Below are 8,935 nucleotides of genomic sequence, written 5' to 3' on the forward strand. Positions count from 1 at the left end.
ATCAATGACGACTCCAGGATCCTTTTCTGCCTCTGCACTGATGAGAAGGGAGTTCCCCAGCCTGTAGGTATGGTGCCGGTTGTTCCTCCCCAGGTGCAGCACCTTGCACTTGTCAGTGTTGAAACCCATCCTGTTCTCATCTGCCCACCCCTGTAACCTGTCCAGATCCAATTGCAGCCTATTCCTCCCTTCTAGCATGCCCACGTCCCCCCACATCTTAGTGTCATCTGCAAATTTGAACAGGGTGCATTTTACCCCTTTGTCCAAGTTGCTGATGAAGATGTTGAACAGTGCGGGCCCGAGGACTGAGCCCTGGGGGACCCCACTGCCCCCATCCCTCCAGATCGAATAAGACCCGTCCAGCACCACTCTCTCGGTGCGGCCCTCCAGCCAGTTAGTGACCCATCTGACTGTGTAGGCATTGACACTAGTCTCCTAGTTTGGCTTTGCTACACCTAAAGTCTTGGGTCCAAACTGCTTTTCTAATATATGATGCAACCACATATATTGCCATTCAACTGTTTTTGGAAGAGTAAATGGATCACACAACTCAGAAAAGGACTTAAGACAATTTCCTACTAGAAGCTGTTCCACAGGCACAATACCCTTATCTCTATCCACATTCTTCACATCTGTTTGTGGGCCCCATACTTCAAAAAAAGGGACTGCTCCAAACAGAGCAATGCAGGATGAAACTGCAGTAAGTCTGCCAAAATTGGGCTGTAATAATTGTAGGGATTAGAGAGTTAGACAGGCAGTGATAAATAGAGCTTATGATGGTTGATAATGGATGGGAAACCTATGTACTTGTGCAAGGTCCACCCATACAGAAGAGCTATCAGTTGCATCAGTCATCCAGTACAAAGCCTGACTTATTAAGAAGGCATTATGATATTACTGAAGGTTTGAAAAATGGATACCACCTATTTCAGTTGACACTAACTTGCTTTTACACAGTGCTTCATGCCAGCAGAGCTCAGACATAAATATCATTATATCCATAATACAGACGGGGAAATTGAGGCACAGAGCAGTGGAGTCATGTGACTAAGGTTGCCCTGCAAGCTTGTGGTCTCTTGAGTCCCAACCCAGTGCTCTGTCTGCTTGTCAACCTTGTGTCGTGAGTGTGACTGTTTCAGGCCTGACAATGTGTGGCTCCCAGGCTAATATAAACAGCTGAGCTCTGCTGCAACACCGCAGGAGTAGGTTTAGGGAATTTCCTCTCGGGTCATACCGCTTTTCAGTACCAATGCTGGCTCATTCAGAGCAAGCCTGAGTTTCTCTAGCCAGCCCTACACTCTGCCAGGCAGATCTACTGTGAGAATAATTCCATCCCCTACTGTAATACAGCTGCCCCGGAGGTGCCAGCGGTTTCATGATGCATTGCCATGCAGCCTGAAGAGTTTAGGACAGGAGTAGAGGGCACAATATCCAGCTGTAATGAAGTGTGAGTTGCCAAAAGAGGCAGAGCTTAATGCTACAATATGAAGCTCTTTTGGGTAGTAGGGCACCCACCCCTCCTCTTGCACAAAGTACTACAGGACCACATGTGCTCTGAACCTTTGGGTAAGTCTCATGCATAAAACCAGCACCTATGCACATATCCAGAGCAAGACTCACATACCTGAAAGTACAATGCAACACCACACAAACACTGCTTTGACCTGACCTCTCAGTTTACAATAATAATATTGCAAGGTAATCTGGTTACAGGACAAATGCATTCAACCAATTTAAGAGCCAGGACAAAGAAGGGGTTAAAAGATAATTCCATTTTTCATATCCAAGATGCTTGTGATTCCGGAGGGAGTCTGGCTACTTGGCAGTGACTGTAACATCATCAGTAAACCCCCAAGCCATCTGAAACTGTAAGATTAGCAGCTCTGGTGCCAGGGAGTTTGCTTGCTGCAGCTGAGATGAAGGAAAACTGTCTAAGGATGTGATCTGCACATTACCTAAAAAAAAGGATGAATTATTTCTGAATTTCACTCAGGTTGCACTTAACCAGGACAGCCTTACTTACTGCCTGAATAGCCCAGGAAGCAGTGGGAGGCAAACTCATAATCAGCTTGTGTGTCCTTTGATTATTGCCATCCAGACTAAGCAAAGATTTGTGGTTTATTCATGTCCTTCCTTCCCTGGCTTTTAATGATTAACAGCTATACTGTGACACTGTGTACATTAGCAACATTGCAGGGAAGAGATTATCTCCTTGCACCTGAGTTTTAATGCTCCTACCGACCTTTATTTAAGAATCTGCTGCTTTATCTTATTGCTGACCTAAATTGCAAGCCTTCTGCAGTGGAGACATTGGCTGTAAAGAGCCAGAAGCGCTTAGGGAGTTTTATATATAAAACAAACAACATAATGCAATCGGCTAACTTGGTATGCACAAAGGCACAGACTCTTCCAGGTCTACCTAGACATGCAGGTTGCACTATATAGTTGACCCCAGGTTAGTAATCAGATCTCATAATTAATCTCAGGGCAACCAGTCACCTTGGAGGGCTGGATTCTGACTTGACTGTTAGCAGTACATTATGCTATAGAGATCAGTGGTCTCCCAACTTTTTTGATTGCGCACCCCTATCAGTAAAAAATTTTTGAGCACGCATCCCCAATATATGTATATTTATATAAATAGAAATAGAAGTTCTAATATTTTCTTCCCACACCCCAGTGGACCGTCTTGCACACCCCCTGGGGTGCGAGCACCCCACTTTGGAGACCAATGCTATAGATCACTGGAAGGTGATAACCCAGATTTGCAGCATGATCTCCAATCTCTCCCATTAACTCAATTTTGTGCTGCTCATTCCTTGAATTTATAGCTCTGTTAATGACCAGGATTTTGGTTGGGCCTATCAGAAATGCCTTCCTTTAAACAGCGAAGACCCTAGATCAGATCTTTTTTTCCCCACTTCATTTCCAGGTGCCTTGGGAGTTTATTTTTTAATAAAAGCATCACTTTGCTAGAGTCCCATTCTACTGAACAACCCAGGGTCTTCTGCTCCCCTCACTTTTAGATGGGCTGCGATAATGATGATCTACCTCACGGCAGGTCTCTGAGGAATAGTTAGCAAAGGTCTCAAAACCTTTTGAACAGGACAAGTGCTTTTAAGCTGTGAGAGTTAAATCCTCCACCCATCCCTGTCCCAAAAAATAAGCAGGATACTGAAGCAATGGACTGGGGAAAAGCTTCTTGTACAGCAGAGCCCAGTGGCTGAAGCAATCCAGTGAGGAACCAACCTGCCCCTGCCTTCAGGGATTCAGCCAGCTGTAGATCCTTTGCCACTGTCCCTAAATCCATCCAGCCTCCTTCAAATCCCTCTCCTAGTCTGCAGACTAGAGCTACATCACTGGAGCTGCCAGGGAGCTGTCCAGGAGCATGGTGAAGGAAGGCTTAGCTGTATGTACACTGCTAAAGGAGCCTTGTGTATATCAAAAAAGGGGCTGCTCTTTATGAATGGGATGTGCCAGGCCCCCGTTGATCTGCCATTCCTACAAGTGATCTCAGAATAAATTTCTAGCAATAATTCATCAGCATGTGTGTGGTGCTTTACTGACAGCTTGGCTGCAGGTAAGCGCTAGGGTTAAAAATGACACTGAACAGGTGTAAACTGGGTGAACTCATGGGGGTGGCGGGGTGGGAAGAGAGATAACCTCTGCAGTCAGCACGGGCATGTCTTTATAATGAGAAAGCAAAGAAGACGATCATCAGAAAAACTGAGACTGCCTCACATGATCTCCTGAGTATGTACTTTCCCTTGCCCAAGGGGATTCTCATTTCAAACACAGCACAGAGTATATTGTCTTTCTACTCACTAGTTATAAGGGAGGAAATGAAACTGGGATTATCTCATTATTAATTGGGGGGGCAGGTGGAGGCCTGATGCCCCCTTCAAACAGAAGATTGGTTACATTTCAAAGCAAGCACGGGTTTCCCATCCTCCTCTTTGATGAGCCGAGCCCCAGTCGCACTCTAGAGATACAGCTAGATCAATTCAGACAAGATGTTTAGTTTGGGAGGGCTCACAAACTTCCTTGGCTCATACTTATTACTCTTCTGTTTAGAAACCATGTGATGTCAGTGAAGGGAATTGCAAAATCACAAATTCCAGCCCAAAAAATCAGGAACATTTTCCAGATCAAGCCAATGGCATGTGTCATAGCTATAAAGCACCCATGAGAACAAACCTCTGAAATTGCACAAAAAAATAAAAATGAGGGAGCTTTCCAAAGCTGTCCTGTATTAACAGCTCCCCATTTTCAAATCATTTACTCTAGAAGTGCTCAGGACCCGAGAACATGGAAGTATGAATGCAAAGCCAGTTTAAAAGTCGGGGGTAATATTTACAGTGCAATTGTATTGCACCAGTTTTCAAAGATTTCCTAGGCATCTTATAATGCCATACAGATTTAAAACACCAAATATGTGAAGAGTGAAACAAATCTCTTGCAATTCATGTGAAACCATCAAGAAAAGGCCTTCTGAAATAAAAGGACCTTTCCCGCTGAGCTGTAAGAAGACAAGGGGAAAGAGGATAAAGGTGCGACTTCTGCAACTCCGAAGCGTTTTCCTAGCAAAAAAACAACCACTCACTCCCCCCTCCACCCCTGCACACATCTGGATTTAGAAGGAAGTTTCCTTCATCAGTGTGCTTCTCTGGGACTCAGCACACTTCGCTCAACTTCATGTTCCTCCTCAGATGGCTTAAGCAAGTCCCTTTGATCTTCTGTGCCCCAGATGGCCAGGGCTATAATGACAGAACTTCTCTCTAGTTACGTTAGGAGAAGAGATCGAGAGGCACTCAGATACTACAGAAATGGGGGCCATGTAACTATCTTAATGTCTGGCTACATCCAGCTACTGATGCTAGACATGTCACCTACAGAGGCATAGGACCCTGTCAGTAGCTGCTGCTATTTAAAAGAGATATGGAAGAGGGGTCTTGCTCCACATCGGAGTCACATCCATTACTGAAATGCTTGCCGTGGTCTGTAGTAAGAGAAGAAAAAAAATTCTAACAGGCTAGCCCTTGGATCCCAGCCCTACAGGGAGCAGGCATGGCATTGTTCTGAAAAGCGAGTCTTCAAATCTTGTACAACTGTCTGTCATCTTCCTTAGTCAAGGTCACAGGTCTGCCCAAGCCTAGATGGCTCAGCAGGCTACTGTGGTTAAGGCACATCAGTTCCTTAGTTGGCATCATGCAGGGCAGTGCTGTGGCTGGCTTCATGTCCGGATACCAGCCTGACTGACCAACTATCTGCTGAGTCAAATGAGGACAGTCTTTGGCACAAGGCCAGAGTGAAGTTCAGGCATCATAGCAAGACGTTTTAACTGCCGCACTTCATGCATCTTTTTTGGAAGTCCCTATGTTTCCAGCATAGTCTCATACATGCTGGAGACTGTATAAGCAGGTGTTCTTTTCCAGGGTAAAATTTCCTAAGGACGATTTAACATTTTCACTTTTGGAGTGAATTTTCCAGCTCCAAGGACACACAAATCTCAGGAGTAGCTGAGATGGCAGGGACAGCTGGGTCAGTTTATGATGGTGAAAGTCCCTAGAGGATATATTACCCTAAAGCGTCATGCGTCCATACTCTGCAAGACCAACCTTTCCATTGGTTCAGCTTTTATGATGCCTGATGAGGAAGATCCTCTAGTAAATACCTTGTATCAGCTCATGAAACAAATGGAGGGAGCTTTGATATTATTTTCCTAAGAATCAGTCACTAGAGATTTCTCTAGAACAGATGGGAAGAAAACCCAATCTGTCCTAATTAAGGAACAAAACCAAATTAAATTGTAATCAAATAGGTCTTCAGTATTATACTAGGAGTGTCCTACTGAACTCCAGAATGGAGACTTTGGAGAATAAAACCAGGGTCTCCGGGCTCCAGGTAACATGTCTGAAGGAGGCCATGGAGTAAAACAACCCTCTTATTACTAGTTTGCCAAAACGACTTGCAGAATTGCTAGGTGAGAAGGCCAACCCTATCTCAGGCATCAAAGGGGAATGCTCACCCACCCCTGCCTGGCTACTCTGGTAGGCACCCCAGCTCCACAATGCCTCCCATGCCCCTGTGCTCTTTCCAATGGATGACCTGGAGTTTGGGCCCAGGGCACATGAAGCTAAGCAACAAGACAGGTAAGCTACTTCTCTCCAATCAAGCCCATTTGTGAATTTAGTTCCCTCTGGGGTCACAGAGGTGTCCAGTCACCACTGGAGCAGAAATTATTGGAATGCACGGAAAAAAACCCAACCCACCTAACCATGAAATGAGCACTGGAAACAGGCCACTGATCTCTGGCTGGGTGGGGAACTTGATTATCACAGAGATTGAAGGAGATCACTGGAAGGAAGAGATGGTGCAGAGGTAAAAGGGACTTAGCACACTGCTTTGCTTTCCTAACACCAACAAATCCCAGCCGCATAAAACCACCCCAAGATGGCTCAGAAAGCAAGACAAGGAGAATCTTGAGCTATATCATTTCTGCAACACGGTTGCCACCGCAGACGTTCGCACACTCGTGCTTTGTCGGATAGAGGAGTGCTGCAGCGACGATACACATTACATCTCTAGACTGGATTTTCACCTAAGGCCTTAGTACATTGAAACATCTGGTAGATGAACAGCAAAAGAGGTGACTGTTAAACAAAAAAAACAGAAGGCAAACAACCTCACAAACCAGTTCCTGAACCCCCAACTGTCTATTGCTGGGGTCACCGCTTTCAAAAACGCTGGATTGCCACAGAAATGGGCTCCCTTGCAGGATGCTAGGGAGAAGAGTTAGCAAGTTATAGCAAAGGCTGCTGCAAATGTGCAGGAGAATATTTATTTTATAAGTAAATTTGCTTCCCTTGCAACCGGGTGTTCAACAATTGGTATGTAACTTTGTCATCCAGGGGCTGTTGATGAAATGTGTCATTACAAGACTTTAATAAGAGCTGTCAGAGCCTTTAAATCCCAGTACAGACAGGATAGGGGCGTCCCTATCCTGAAGTCTGAAATGGAGTATGGGAAGCAGGTAGTTTCAGCAGTGCCCCAGAGGAAGTTTCCATTGTCCAGCATGTCTGATCTTATCCCAAGCCTTTCCTCCACAGCAGGAAACACAGGGAAATGGGAGAGGTTGGGTGTGAAGTATTATCATTATCCTTCCCACAAAGCCCCTGTGTGTTAGTGATCCACCCTCCGCTAAAAATCATTGCTACAGCTTTCTAAAGAGCCCACTGAGGAAGGTCAGGAAGAGCAGCATGACGTGCTCCTTCCCCTGAGGAAATAAGGCTGACGCCTTCGGCCCCGAGTGGAGCTGCTGCCGTTGTATCAAGAATTGTGCACATGGCTGCAAAGATTAAACGTTACATGGCATCTTGCCTATAGAGCTCAGGATCTGATCTCAGCATCCTGGCCTGGTTTGAGAGCAGAGAAGCAGGTCCAGCTAGGCTGTTGCTTTAAGCAGAGACAGTAGTCACTGATTTGCACTGGATGCTTAAAGCAGACAGTAAGCATGCAATGATTCAGCTTACAACTAACCTAGCAGTGGGTGGCGATTGGGGGCGGGGAGGGGTTGTTTCTTCCTTAATTACAGTGTTATGCTCTGCACCCAGCGACTGAAAGTTGTGCTGCCAATGAGAGGTGCTCAGGACTGAAACCCCCATGCACCAGACTCCTTCCAACTGCACAAACAATCAGCACTGCTAGGCAAAGTGAAATCTGAGAAAGGAGAGGCAGCAGCTGGCAAGCATCACAGTGCAGGCTGGGCCAGCCCTGGGGTCACTGTTTACAAACAATAAATCATGGGTGGGTCAGTCACACAAAGGTTTCGGAAAAAGCCTCCATCACTGGTTTAACGTTCTGCCCAGCTGTTCCCCCTTGCATAGAGATAAACTGGGGCCCTGCATCGGAAACTGGGAAATTGCTCTCAAGCCAAGCAGCGAGGCAGCTGGAACAATGACCAATTGAGACCGTTTGGGGCTTTTTGCACATTACGCACGTCAGTGCTCCCTCGTCCCAAAGAAATTCCCATAAAAAACACAGTATGTCTTTATTACAGAGTGGGTGGTGCTCGAGGCAGCATCCAGATTGGCTGGGACAGTCTATAAAACCAGTGTTATGTTGCAGTCTCTCCTGTGGGATCCTGCAGAGGGTTAAAGATCAGCATCTCTGGCGCAGTGCTGTGACCCTGCCAGATAAATAATACCCTGATGCGCAAACACAAGGAAATGGGCACTGTGAGAGCAAATAGAAACAAAGATACGCTCTCTTTCTCCCCTCCCTGCCTTTTCCTTCCAACAACAGCTTTTTCCCCCTGGATATGAGCAGGATCCTGCAGTGAAGAAAACCCAAAATTCAACCCCATGCTGGTTCAGGACTACTGGAGAGCAAAACTGTCTAGCCTGGTGATTCCCTAGTGTGAGTTTCTCAGTTCAGCCTGTTTATTCTGTCTGTCTGCTTAATCAAGTAGCCTGCTCCACTCCCTGACCTTAAAATTAAGCACAGGTGTAACCTTTTGTAGACTCCAGCAAGGACAATTGGTATCTGGTGGCTTGTTAGCGCTTACCAAATAGCAATCCAAGAAATTAACTCCCAAAACAAGTGAAACCAACCATAAGCCAAAGTGAAACAGAGCACTCTGCTTTCATGTTTCAAACCCAAATTAACTAAAGCCTAGATAATGGAAAACTCAAACATATTCAATCTAAAAATCCTCCTGTTTTACTGATTTAGCTGTGTTGATCCCAGGAACCAAGAAGGAACGTTATCCCTTGAAAATGCCCATTTAAACGGATCACAGTTTGAATGCTGAGATCACCCCATTTTCTATTTGGCCAGATGTTGTATGTTGTAATTAAAAACAGTTGTTAGTACTTAGAGGATGGGAGAAGAAAAACAAAAGAGTAGATGAGGTCTTCAGGAACCCAACAGGCCC

Source organism: Gavialis gangeticus, unplaced genomic scaffold (assembly GCF_001723915.1).
Source record: "Gavialis gangeticus isolate Ggan-Ray unplaced genomic scaffold, GavGan_comp1, whole genome shotgun sequence".
NCBI classification, from domain to species: domain Eukaryota; kingdom Metazoa; phylum Chordata; order Crocodylia; family Gavialidae; genus Gavialis; species Gavialis gangeticus.